The 12,419-nt window shown below is 36.6% G+C and overlaps 1 protein-coding gene across 1 annotated transcript in view; it reads right to left on the reverse strand.

Moving 5' to 3' along the window:
* The window catches only part of LOC129256768 (NCK-interacting protein with SH3 domain-like), a 77,594-nt gene that overhangs the window by 57,489 nt on the left and 7,686 nt on the right, over positions 1-12,419 (reverse strand). The gene's annotated exons all lie outside the window — the stretch shown is intronic.

Below are 12,419 nucleotides of genomic sequence, written 5' to 3' on the forward strand. Positions count from 1 at the left end.
TAACATATGTTAGAGTTAAGAACATGTGTCAAGTTTATTTTGTTTGAATGTAACATTACTTGGTGAATAACATGGATTATAAATATATCAGTTTTCACAATTACAGTTTTTTTTACAGAACACAACCGAACACACATAATTATTTGGTATGTAATTTTATTTGGATCAATAGACATCATGAATTATGTATACATTTACAGAGAAAAAAAAACAGGCATAAGCTTTATTTTGGCAAGATTTTGAAATCTTGACAGTTGTATTTTATAGAGTACAGTAATTTTTAAAAGGGTTAGTTATTACATGGGATTTGTAATACATGCTCAGTTCTATTGTTGTTGTATTAGTTAACAATTGTTTTGGAGTGACAAGATTGTTTATTGTTAGCATAATCATCGGTATATGGTATGTACATGCACATATAAAACAGTTGCAAAGTGGAGGTAACTTTAAATTTGCTGTGGGGGAGATCTGTTAGATATGATATCAGTTGGCTTTCCATACTCTCACAATGATATGTGTATTGCGTATACATGTGACAGTCACTCTGCGAATAAACATGAAGACATGAACATGTATGAGAATCGGCTCTGACTATTTTGTGAACAACGAACCCAAAGATATCCAACAGGGGAGGCAGCGAAAAGGATACCTGCTGGGTAGCTAGATACAATATTATCTGTCCAATTGATCATCCATCTCTAGCAACATCATTATAAAGAATGTATCCAATGCTGATGCTTCAAGGATCTCAAGGGTGTTTTCACTTTGGGGTAGTACAGCTGACTAGAAAGCAGGATATTGCAGTTCCCAGCAGTTTTTTGAGTTATTATATATTGTCCAATCAACGTTCTCGCCAGGTTCACTCTGACGCTTGGCGGCGCGAAGCGACGCAAGCCGCGCAGCGGCCTCGGTGCGTGCAAAGCACGCACTGGGAGCGGGGGGTGTCGCCCCTCCCGCGCAAAGCGCGGTAGCTATCGAAAATATCAATATCGACGAGCTTAGATTGCTGCTAAATGCACCACATTTTATGTCTATTTAATGCTTCTCCGGCCACACAGCCGTAACGGTTGCGCGAATTGCGATTGAAGCAGAAAGGCAATTACTGATAACTTAAAAACGTCAAAGGAATTGATTTGAAGTCATTCTCATTTTATACTTACAATTTATAGATTATTTACATCGATAAATTAACTCCATACTTTCCAATGTTCAGATCGATATCGCTACATCCTTAGAAAGTGCGATTAATTTTGTGAATGCGTGTTGTTTCTTATGTCAATGACCGACTGCATCTACAGACCGCATGCGTAGCCCTTTGAGCTTGCGCTGCGTCACGCCCTTACTAAATCCAAAGATTGTTCCGACTTTGTACCTCGGTTCTACGGCGAGTCGAAAACAGCCGTTTTAACATTTTTGGTACCAGCTGAATATAGGTGGTATGAATAAAAATGAATAAAACGGCTGTTTTCGACTCGCCGTAGAGCAAATGTGACCGAGGTATTATTTGGAAGCCTCGGAAGTTTTCTTCCGAGGCTTCCAAATAATGGGCATCGGTATTCATGAGACGGGGTCCCCAACTTATATAATTTGCGTGGTTTTTTGTTTGGTTTATTCGATACTCACTGAAAATATAACTCTCATTAGACTTCTGTTGATGATGTTTATACTAATAATTTCCAATCGAGATTCTTTTATCACTGTCAATTATTGCTGTGTTCATTTGTATTGTTCGTTACTCACCTATAAAATTATGAATGCGCTGTGCTCATCACGAGCGTGAGAAATATTTTTAGTCATTCATAATACCGGGTACTCTAATATTACGATTTTGTTGTTCTTAACTGCGATTTAAAATGTTTTGAAAGTATAGATTAATTAACAGGAAATAAGATTTCTATTTTTACATAATACATTATGTAGGCCTACAAATACAGCGTGTGTGAAAGAGAGGAAGAGGGGTGGGGTTGTAGGATGGTCGAAGGGAGAGAGCGATAGGGGAGGGGTTGTGGAGTGGACAATGACAAGGGGATGTTGAGATCGTGTGTGTGGGATGGGTGAAGAAGTCAATATTCGAAGCGAATACATTATTATAGACGTGTCTATACTTCTACCGATGATGACGGCCGAATAATCTTTCTTTACATGTATATTTTGGTGAATTTAAAAAATATTTTCTTGCACCATGAGTGGGATGATCGAGGTACGTGATTCAATAAATTGCATCACAATATCACTCTAGGTGTAGTTTGATAATTACGAACAGTTTATTAAAAATGAATAAAAGAGAAAGATCTTCTTAATTTTATAGCCCCCATCCAGCGTAAACACCATGAAGAGTTTTTGAGGTCACGAAATCAGCTGATTCGCACTCAAACAACAGGTTAACAGGTCACACACGTGGGACACATTCCAAGAGCGGGAATTCGGGGAAACCCGTTTTCAAGCACAATGATTGGCTCAACCCAGAAAGTGAATACTAATTAGATCACGTGCCATCGACTTCGGGGCGTCTCGTTCACATTCCAACTCATTTCATAAATATCATCCACTCGCAGTATAATTAGGCTAACGATGTTGTCAAGATATAACTCATATATTAAAAGCACGATTCCGATATAAAATATAAAGACATAACTTGAAAAATTCATCCAACGATATTCAAATTATACTAGCAACTCATTGTGGGCGTGAAAAAATGATGTACATATCCGATATCCTCTAAAACGTTCACACATATCAACTTCAATAATTCGTACTTGAAACGAATATCTGAATGAATTGCCAATTCCACTTTGTTGAATGTGTACTTCTATCGAAATCTATTGAATCACGTACCACTCCCGACCCAAGGTGGATTTTCCAATCGCCATAAAGATTATGCAGCCACAATCACAGTAGACACATCCATAAATGAATATCAATTTCATTCGCTACGAACAATCCCCTCCCCACAAAGTCACAAACATCCCATCATTTTCATCTACATTGCCCACGGCCACCCCCCATTATTCTCTTTTTTTCCTTTACACAAATTAATTTCAAATGATATTTTATTTTAAATCGTAGTTAAGCAATTGTACAACAAATTCATAAAGCATTTACTGTGATGACTAAAAACATTTCTCAGGCCCGTGACAGGTGCGCTCATTATTTAGGCAAAGAGTAATAAAGAACAATAAATGAAAATACACTGTACGTATAACTCACATTAAAAAATGAGTCGTAATGATAAAAATGTGAATAATATTAATAAAGATGATTAATTATGAAAATTATAACAGATTCAATGAACCAGGATATGAAAAAAATCAAATTAAATTAGTTTTGGATCCCATCTAATTTTGGAAGACTATCGGATCAACGATTTTGATGCCATGTGCGATTTGTATTATGAATGTGACCGTTGCGAGCGCAAGTGCAGTGGCACAGAACTTGGTAGACACGCCGTCGCGAAACTAATCAACAGTTTCAAAAGATCGATGTAGAGATCAAGACTTTGGAAATAATGGAGTAAAATCGGAATTTAAATGTGAATAAATCATTTTGATGTAAGTAAATGAGTTGGACATTATATCAATCCATTCCTTTGGCTTTGTCATTATTAACGTGATCTTTGAATAGTTTTCTCAATTTGCTCTACGGCAGTGTCATCAGAAATGCATTCAATGAATTCATGTAGCTATAAAGGCTGGGACCTGGGACAAGATGAAACTATTATTTCGATCGAATTTTGATAGTATTTGACACTTTATTTTTGACAAAATAAGTGACAATATCAGCTGAAATTCGTAATAATCTAAATTACATTGCCCAAGCCAGTAACCCACGATACCTTTCTCCCCTCACTTGTTTTTGAGCGTATTTCCTACCATTTTAAAGACGTAAATAATGTGAGCAATGCGATACGCAAATGCGAGGTAAACATCTTCGCGCTTCCCACAAAAGAGATTGGGCCTCGAGTCGAGGTCGTATCGTATATAGCGCACTAGTAGTAGTGAGTCAAAGAAATCCCGGGAAGAAATTGTGGACGAAATAATCGACAAGTTTATTTTAGGATCTGAAAAGCAGATTGTTTTTTTAATATATTATTCAGTTTTTGTGTAGATCTAGGCCTGCTTTACAGTTGTCGGCCACGGTTGTCGGGGAAGTTCACGGTTGGCGGATTTGCCCTGAAAATTTTCAGGGTTGGCGGCGCCCGCCAACCGTGACGCGTGGTAGCGAGAACGTTGTGTCCAATATCAAAATACCTAAACACTGACCTACATGTATTCATAAGCATACATGTTTAATGTTTCATTTATTAACTGATAAGCTTAATTTCTTTTCATCTGTTTGCATAATGTAACTTAAGATTGGAAGAAATCATATATCATGGGACGGGTAAACACTTTACTAACATGAATATCAGTATGTGGGACTAGAGTGCAATTTCAGATCAGATAATTGGTATCTTTGGAAGTTTTAAAAGGTGAAGAAATAAAATTTCATCATTGGTTTTAACATATTTTGTCAGTATCATACTAATAATGAACATACATGAAAATCAAGTTTAAAAATTATTTTTGCGGGGGGGGGGGGGGGGGTCAAAGTAAAGGTCAAAGGTCATGACCTTATAAATCGCTCCAATACATTGTTTGATACATGTTTTGGATTCCTCTCTTAATTTCCTTTTGAATGGTACCAGTTTCGTGAAAATTGGTCAACACGTTATGATGCAATGGCCATTGAAAGTTGAAGGTCACACCCATTTTTGTCAAAACAAGGAGAAAAGGGCGGGCCGTAGCGCGAGAACCGACGTACCGATTGGACTAATTTTTTTTTTTTGTGCTTGGGCCATAGGGAATTTTATGTGTACCAATTTACAACAAAAACTGAGAGGGTCGGGTGCAACCACTGGGTGAATCCAGATGGAATAACCCGTGAACTAAAAATGCACAACATCAATTTTCTGATATTTTGAGGTCGTTGACATTAAGGTCATTGAGCTCTGTAGGTCAGCAGAGGTCAAATATAATTTTAAAATGAAACCTATGGTAAGATATAACACTGGTGAATCATAAAACTGCTTTAATCATAATTTGTAAAAGTGCTATGATCAAACCAGTGTTTGTATTAATTATTAATAATGAAAAATTCTCACGATTGCCGCCATTTTGAATTTAGCAAATTAGACATCTTTCCACTACATGGATTTTCTGGACTTTAAGCATGTCATTTTGGGGACTTGTGGGAAATGTATTGCGGTGAAAAATTTTGTTGCATTTTGTTTGCGGTTGACCCCCAAAACTAGTTATTTTTCCTGGACTATAAAGCTAACACAATTTTCACAAATTTGAATTGAAATGTGGTTGCGTTTATTTTTATACACACTGTACATGATATAGGCAGGGGGTGTGACTTTGACAGCCCCCCCCCCCCCCCCAAGAGGGCTAGGCCTTGATGTGCCAGCACTTTTTATTATTTACACGTACCGGTATAAATGTGCTTTTGTAATGCTGAGTTTTGAATTTCGGGGCTCGTAGCATGAATCTGATCGTGTTACGCACTGATACATCATCATTAAAAATAAATTTTATTTAACAAATGTGGAACTTTACACACTTGCATACCATACATAATGCAGAATTCCTGTACAATTATTTTAAAGAAGACCAGGATAGGATTTGAAAAACACGCTCTGATATGGGGTTTCCCATGTATAACCACTCACAATGTATGCTGCACGTTTTTGGAGTTTTTGCACCGATTCAGATCTATATGACCACACATTTTAACAATACATGGCATTAAAAAAAATAATAATAATAATGAAAAATTCTCACGATTGCCGCCATTTTGAATTAATGCAAATTGGACGTCTTTCCACTACATGGATTTTCTGGACTTTTAAGTACGTCATTTTGGGGACTCGTGGGAAATGCATTGCGGTGAAAAATTTTGTTGAATTTGTTTTGCGGTTGACCCCCAAAACTAGTTATTTTTCCAGGACTATAAAGCTAACACAATTTTCACAAATTTGAATTGAAATGTGGTTGCGTTTATTTTGATACACACTGTACAACATGATAGGCAGGGGGTGTGACTTCGACAGCCCCCCCCCCCCCCCCCCCCCCGAGAGGGCTAGGCCTTGATGTGCCAGCACTTTTTCTGTAGCTGATTGAGAAACGCCTAATCTTAACTCTCCAAGTGGTTAAAAAAACGAAGATAAATATATACAATTTTTTACTATACACAATACATTATACATATTAGTCTGCGAAAATGCATACAAAAGCGACATTTGTGAAATTTGATACCTATAAATTTGTTTTAAAAGATGAGACCAACTTAGCATTTCATCCACATGATGATAGTATATCAAAAAAGTTTTCTGGAACATTTCAAGGCAATTGCTTGATTTTTCTTAGATTTATGTAAAATCATGTATTTCCAAAATTTTCTATTTTGGGGAAAAATTTAAAAAAAAGTAGTTTTCCACTTAAAATCTCAGCCAAATGACCTATTTATCCCCTATAAACAATACCAAATTGTAGGAAATTTATTTCTGTTTCATATGACACTAATTTTGTGGCAATTAAATGTTCATGTCAAAACCTATGTACAAAAATTCAAATTTTCTGAAAATTTGGCGGCCATTTTGGATTTATGCAAATTAGACGTCTTTCCACCACTGGGATTTTTCTGGACTTTTGGTGTGTCATTTTGGGGACTTCAGGGAAATGCATTGCGGTGAAAAAAATTATGTTGCAATTTGTTTGAGGTTGACCCACAAAATCGGCTATTTTTCCTGTACTATTAAGCTTTTGGCACTAATTAGACATATTATGAAATAAAATGTAACACAGATTATAGAAAATATTATAAGAGAGGCATTTACTTAGTCTGTTTTTGTCGCCATCTTGCCGTCTTTGATATCGTAGCCAAAGTCAAGATACTAGACAGTCTAGACGCATATATAGAGGGCAACAATATCATGAGCAGTGCAAACTTAGATTTAAAAAAAATTGTGTCGACCGATAAATATCATGAATTGCAAAATACTTGCATCGGCCGATAAATATCATGAAATCACTTCATGATATTTATCGGCCGATGGTGATGCAGGCTAGTGGCGAGTGGGCGTGGCAGGTGCATTTAGACAGTTCAGCCAGCAGCCAGGACCACTCACATGTATTGTGAGTTTAGTATTAGTACACCCATGGGTGCATCTCTGCCGCCGTGTACAGGAAAGTTGAGGCACGGCGCATTCAACAATTCAACAAACTACTGTAAATTTAATAAGAGGATTTACAGAATGAAATCCTCCTACGAAACTTACCAAACGATGTGAAGTCAATTCCTCCTAAAATGATGAATATCCCTCAAAAAGCGTAATTTAAGCGTCAATTTTTCTTCTCGTTGACCACAAAATACAAAGCAACCTTGCGAGTTCTCAAATTTTTCGTCTAATGAGGGAAAGAGGGCGCGCGATTTATCTTCATATCAAAGACACTACAAGGGAAAGACTAGACACAAAAACTATCTTACACGTAAATCGATGCAAAGCGCTACGCGAAGTCGGCAAAGTGTCCAATCTTTTTACTGTAAAGACTTTGGTGGAACGTTAATTGACAAACGAACGGTAGCACTTGCGAGGCTTCGTTCAAGGTACGTAGAATTTTCTATATTTTTGTTTAATTTGTCATCGCTTTGAATATTTTCCAAAACGTATTATCGTCAGCAAAAATAATAAAAAAGTATGTTTTTTAAGTTATTGCATATATTAGTGTCTCTATTTTATCAAACAATCATTGGAATTGCGCACACAATGAATAAAAAATCTAGTTTAAAAAATACCGATAAGCTGAATTAAGGTTGTGAATTGTATTAGCGCCACCAACGACCTTCCTTTTATTTCCGTCGAAGAGACATGTGAAGCAACTTTCCAGGCCGAGGTAAGCGATTTTGCTCTTTTTTTGCATGCTTTTTCCATGAATAAAATTTGTAAAATTGAAAATGGAACGCTTTTCACCAGAAAAAGCCCTGGTGAGTAGCGGAATGAGTTTCGGCTAACATTATTCGCGTAATGAAGCGATGTTAACTGACAACTCTAAAATCCATACTGTAAACACGTACGTGGTGCGAGGTTCCTAGGCTATAACATACTAACCTCGCGATACGTGTGAGTGGTATTAGTATACTAACCTCGCACCATGAACCGCGTTTGGCAGTAGATTTCTAACTAGTGGGTCGCGCGTGCTGGGATCTCACTTCTGGTGTCCACAACACACAACTTCTATGCCTATGGCTTGATTTTTCTGTGCGCGGCGGCATGTAATGTCAATGAACCCTTGCCTTGGCCTTGGCCCACTCACACTAATACGAGGTTAGTGTATACTAACCTCGTACAAGGGACCGTGTTTGACCCTGGATTTCGAAGTAGTCGGCAAACATCGCTTCATTGCTGAAGTAATATTTGCCGAAACTCCTTCTCGCTATGCACCGGGGCTCTTTCCGGTAAGTAGCAATACATAAAAAAATTTACATATGATTATGAAATAATTTCATTACAAAAAGAGCAAATTTCGCTTACCTCGGCCTAGCAAGTGACTTTGTTTGTCATGTTTGTCTCTTCTACGGAAATACAAGGAAGCCCGTTGGTGGCGCTAATAAATTTCACAACCTTGATTCAGCTCCTCGGTAATTTTATAACTGTGTCTAAATTCTTTGAATGCGCAATTCTTATGATTAATTTACTAATTATGGGCACCAATAAATGAAATACCTTTAAAAACATAATTCAAGATTACTATTGGCAATGATAACACTTTTTTGCAATTAATTTAAAACGATGACTAATTAAAAAAAAATGAAAAAAATACACATGCCTGGAACGAAACCAGCAGTACAAGCTTTAACGAACGTCAATAATACGGCACTATACCAAAGTCTATACAATGAAAAGATTGGACACTTCACGGACTTCACGTAATGCCTTGCGTCGATTTGCGTGTAAAATAGTGTAGGTATCTAGTCTTTCCCTTGTCGTGTCTTTGATATGAATATGAATCGCGCGCCCTCTTCAGGCGAAAATTGATATCCACGCTGACCAATTTTTATCTCCGTGAAATCTTCACTAAAGATCAAGAAAGTATACATATTTTTAAAAAGAAACTTCAAGGAGAAGTCACGGAAGGATCTAAATGATACGGAAGGATCTAAATGATTCGGTAAGTGTCATAGCAGAATGTGAAATAGGAGATTATGCGTGATATCTTATGTGGGCAAAAGCCCAGTATATTTTGGATGTGTCGTGTGTGTCGCGTGCATATGACTGATATTCCTTTGCACGCGAGACGATATGAACCCATGGGTGGCCTTGGCCTGGCCCTGGGTGGCCAGGACCGTTTCATGAAAGTTGTCACTGTCAGCACTGAAAATAATGTTGTAAATCGGACCAATAATTGGATCGAAAATCGAATCGGTAGTTAAGCTTCAAAAATCGAAATCGAATCGAAAATCGAATCGGCGAAATGAAAAAACAAAGGAATACATTAAAATCTGCTGGCGGTCGTGCGCGCATCACAAAATGTTGACAAAATCGGCCACGATCACTGCAGTCAGCGGCGATATTCGTTAGCGGATGAGTGGATGAAGTTTTGGGGTGGAAACATAAAAAGTAATAAACAAAATATTTACAAAATCGGCCACGATCATACAGCTATAGCGGCGATACTCGTTAACGGATGGATGGCTGAAGTTTCGAGGTGGAATTAAAGATCGTAAATGTCAGCATTGATTCATGATGTGAAAAAATATGATTTTACTGTCTTCCGTAAATTTGTGAGTCGCGCTTGGTATTGGGGCGCCCCTGCGTGATGGTGATATTAAATGATATTCTCAATATTGTTGAAGATTTATGTAAAGGTGGAGACATTTTTTTGTGTTTTGTTGATATGATATGAATTGATATTGATGTGAAATATTTTCATGACGATATATTGTTACGAGTCACGCTTGTTCTGGCGTGATACAACAGATTAATAATGATTTTTGAATTGTGGCAGACTCTGTAACTAATCTGCATTTGGTGTGGAGAGTAATCATATCGATATGATTCACGAATCATGAGGTGAAAACATTATATTTTTATGGATAGATATGGGCCATGTTTGTTCTTGGTGATATCATGGTACATCTCTCGAAATTGTTGAAGATTCCTAACAATCTCTGAAAATTTTTAGGAGGAAAGCAATCATATCGATATGATTTACGATGTGAAATCGATGTACAACTTATAATTAGTTATACACTTATCTTCTGAAAAATATATGATTATGCATCACGCATCATGGCGTGATGTGGTGGTATATATAATGTTAAATCTTAATATTTTAGAAATTTGCCTAAAGGCATTTGAGGTGAAAAGTAATCATATTGTAATGATTTATGATGTGATATCATGTTGTGTTTTTCATGAACAAAGCCTCAGCGTGAAACAATATTATGAAATAATCTTAAAATAGTTGAAGATTCGCAACATCTCAAAAGACATTTGATATTCGGTATTCATATGATCGTTTACCTTCCGAAAAATATAGGCCTATATACTAGTCACGCTTGCTTAGGCCGCCCTGGCGTGACATGGTTGGATGGAAATATTGATCTAAAAATTGTTGAAGATTGTAACATCTCTAAAACATTTTATGTGGAAAGTAATCATATTGCTATGATATACGATGTCAATCATTTTTTCATTTTAATTATCTTCATGAATATGAAGTAGTCGCGCTTTGTTCTTGGAGCGCCCCGGCGTATATAGAATAATATATCATACAATTTTTGAAGATTCAAAGACACTGTCATATTGATGTGCTTTACTTTAAGATATTATGATGAGCCAGCCAAAAATCACTCACGTTTGTTCATTGTGAAGCACTGGTATGCTTAAAATAGTCATCGCAAATGTAGAATAACAAATCAAGAGCGGCTGCAAATAGTGACTATATAGCTGATAAATGGATTGAGATAAATCTGTAAGTATTAAAAGCTTACATACATGTACATGATTAATGATTTCAATCTTTTTTTCAGATCATTTGAGATTTGAAAATCAAATTGATTGGTGGTTTTGATCACTAATCAATACAGCAAGCCGCTATGAATTTCGATAATTCAGGTAATTAAGAGTGAACCACCTAAATAAAAAAATATTGTCTCCAGATACCTAAGGCAATTCCTCATGGAACGACCGCAAATGTATTGCAAACTCTTCATTTCATATCATTATATTAGTTTTTATCGAAAGGTTAGTCTGTTTTAGTGTTTATTTTCTGATGAATATGTATTTTAGTCTTTTTAGAGGATGTTTTTATTTTCAGTTAATTTATTCTGGCCGTGGATCTGTAAAATTAGTGAAAATCTGTCAGATTTTGAGTGGTAACCCCCCCCCCACTATACGAAACAGGTTCGTACCTAACTTTCGAAATTATGCTAAGAGGTCATATGCCTGAAAGGGGAGAAAACTACAGTATAGCTGGCGAATGAAAGGAATCATGTCAATCATGTGAAAGCGAAACAAAACAATGTGTTTGTTTTGGGTTGTTACAGTTCTTATCTTAATCCACTTAAGATAAAGTTCTCATATCACCACTCTCTTGGGCATGATTACCAAAATTATCTAACCGCAGTGTGAGATAATTTCAAACACCACGCGAGTGTCACCCTTTTATTTGGCTGTTTGGAGGTCGACCGGCCAGCATTATCATAAATCTTCGAGTCATGTCACGTGCGAAAAACACGTGGCACGGTGGCAAGGGGCAATTGTTTACATACAAAAAGGGAAGAGTGAAGACTTGCAGAGCTGGACGAGGGAAGCTGAGCGGAGGAAATAAGCAGATCAGCTAGCGAGTATAATTGCCGGAATCAGATGTTCTCTCAAACTACTTGTACCAAAACTTTGTCATGTCTGTGATGTAAATTAAAAAGATAACTGCGATAATAGTCACCGCACTGCTTGCTCTACTTTGCTTTTCAATGGAAAATTAAAATAGATTTTATTTGCGTGGAGTAAATTTTTTTAGGTACATGCACTCTTAAAAAAAAAATCTACCGTTCTAACTTATTAACTTATAGATATATTTATCAATAACGATTTCATTAAAAGCTTACATATAACTTAAGATACCATACCTTTACTGTTAAGTTTCGCTCTTCCGTTCATATCCACTCATTCTTCATGTCGCCCACCCCACCATTTTTTCCTTGTTCACACTCTTTTTCTCAACGATAATGATAATGACAAGAAGGAAAGAAAAATAGCAGAAGGCTGCTTAAGAATAAATGGATGTATACAGAATGAAGCAATGATATCAATTTCAAAGAAGGATTGCTATAAAAACTTTTTTTTGATGGTACATCAACGAATTTACTTTTATCCA

This window comes from Lytechinus pictus, chromosome 3 (assembly GCF_037042905.1).
Source record: "Lytechinus pictus isolate F3 Inbred chromosome 3, Lp3.0, whole genome shotgun sequence".
In the NCBI taxonomy this organism is placed as follows: domain Eukaryota; kingdom Metazoa; phylum Echinodermata; class Echinoidea; order Temnopleuroida; family Toxopneustidae; genus Lytechinus; species Lytechinus pictus.